The sequence below is a fragment of the Meleagris gallopavo genome, chromosome 6 (assembly GCF_000146605.3).
Source record: "Meleagris gallopavo isolate NT-WF06-2002-E0010 breed Aviagen turkey brand Nicholas breeding stock chromosome 6, Turkey_5.1, whole genome shotgun sequence".
Taxonomy (NCBI): domain Eukaryota; kingdom Metazoa; phylum Chordata; class Aves; order Galliformes; family Phasianidae; genus Meleagris; species Meleagris gallopavo.
Genome location: NC_015016.2, coordinates 5,456,244 through 5,458,224, shown reverse-complemented (window position 1 = coordinate 5,458,224; position 1,981 = coordinate 5,456,244). Strand labels below are relative to the sequence as shown.

The 1,981-nt window shown below is 48.4% G+C and overlaps 1 protein-coding gene and 1 long non-coding RNA gene across 6 annotated transcripts in view; one reads left to right on the top strand and one right to left on the bottom strand.

The window, feature by feature from the left end:
- Positions 1-1,981, bottom strand: part of LOC100543777 (sodium channel protein type 5 subunit alpha-like) — a 589,192-nt gene that overhangs the window by 101,469 nt on the left and 485,742 nt on the right. The gene's annotated exons all lie outside the window — the stretch shown is intronic.
- Positions 14-1,981, top strand: part of LOC104911334 — a 14,367-nt gene continuing 12,399 nt past the window's right edge. For both annotated transcript variants that reach the window (XR_004160051.1, XR_004160050.1), the window contains exon 1: positions 14-1,881. This is a non-coding gene — a long non-coding RNA (uncharacterized LOC104911334). The remainder of the gene's footprint in view (positions 1,882-1,981) is intronic.

The window sequence follows — 1,981 nt, the reverse complement described above, 5'->3', positions numbered from 1 at the left end:
CTCCCGCCCCTCTCTTCCCCCCTCCCCGCCCGCCGGGTGACGGCCGCAGCGCCGAGCGGCCAATGGAGGGTGGGGCGGGGCGAGAACGCGGGGAGCGTTGCTGGACGGGCTGTGGATCCGCGCTGCACCACCCAAACCCAAACGCGGTGTCTGAGGTCACTGTCCCAGCGCTCCCTGTGTGGAGCTGTATGGCCAAGCGGCCTCCCCTCAGCCTGCTCTGCTCTGCGCCCAAGCAAACCCAGGGATATCTGCTGCTCCTCACACCCATCTCCCTCCATACCTTTCACCATCTTGGACACGCTGTGACTGTTTTATGTCTGTCCATTGCGGCATCCAAACAGCACACAGTAGAGTGCGGTGGTGACTGATGGTGATGGTGGCAGTGATTGTGGTCCTCAGGCTTGCCTGCACCTCCACACTGGGCTGTCCCCTCAGGAGATGGCACCTGCCCCTGTGTGGTGTGTCCTGAAGGTCAAAGGATGGGTAGTCCTCCATAGAATCCTTGAATCATTAAGGTTGGATAAGACCTCTAAGATCATCAAGTCCAACCATCATGCTATTACCACCATGCCCGCTAAACCACGGCCCTCAGTGCCACACCTACACGCATCTGAAATGGCCGTGCAAGGAGATCCTGACAAAGCCAGGGCAGATCATGTGCTCAAGGCTGCGGGGTGCCCAGGTGGCTCTGAGCATCTGTTACGTTTCCACACTGAGAACTTGAACAGCTGCTGCCCCAGCCAGTGCCAAAGCCTGGGCCAGGGTGCACCCAGCCCAGCGCAGTGTCAGTGAAATGCAGCTAAGTGCAGGTCCACCCTCTGCAAGGGTCTGGCTGAGCAGAGACGGTTGTCTAGATGTGTACTTGATACCCTGTCTAGCACTAGAAAATGTCTGTGTAGCTGCAGGGTTTCTTTTTTCAGACGTCATTTCTCCAGGACGCATTGGGACTAGTGTGTTGGTACAGTAAGAATAACCGTGTTTCTTGTTTATTTAGCTGGCCTCACTGGAGCCAGCAGGGCTTCTTTTTCACACAAGGCATGCCCTGCTTGCAGTTGGAAAGAGCACAGGACCTGGTGCCTTCCTGAGCGATGACACTGAGGATTTAAGAATATCTTTGCAGTTGCTGTAGCAGTGAAGGGTGGAATGATGGTCTGCATTCAACTTGGTTGTACTTAATCAGCGTGTTCAGTGTAACAAATGTCAGTAAAACATATGGAAAGAAACAGGTCTTTTGTATATCATAAAGTGAAAAATCAACCTAGGATATAGTTATTCCTTCTAATCTCTTATCAATTCCTGGTGTGCAAAGAGTTAGGATAGCTGAGCACACTGCGTAGGGCAACTTTGGACAAGATACTTGGCTTTGTGGTGGATAAAGTGTTACTGCCACTGCTGGATGGGGCAGAAAAGCCAAATATTTTCCTGTTAATAGCAACCAACTTTGGATGAGCCCATGTCTGCCTCCTGGATTTTACTGCTGGACTGTCATATACATGTTCTCTGTACGTGGCATTGTAAATGTTCAGACTCTATTTTTGTTGTATTGCAATAGTATATTGAAGCAACTATTTTTTTTTTAAAGGGGAAGGTAAATTAAAATATCAATAAATAGAAAAAATCTTTCATTTCAAAGATGTCACTTTACTGTTCACTGCTTCTAGATTGACTATAATGTTGCTGTCATCTGTATAAACACTGCTGGTTTGGCTTTGTCATAGTGAAATGGAACACATGGATCGCTCTGCCACATATGCCAACAAAGTGTGGACGTGCCCATGAATTCAGAGTTTCAGTTTGCATCTTGGAAGAATATGCCTTTTCCATCTTCCTGCCTCACCACGCATACCAGTGTCAGCGTACATAGTTCTGTTTCTTACTCTTGTAAGTTACTCACGTTGCAATTGTGTTTTGCATTGCACCACTCATTTCCTTTTCTTCTTTTTTTTTTTTCCCTGAACAAATGACATTAAATGCAGTAAGT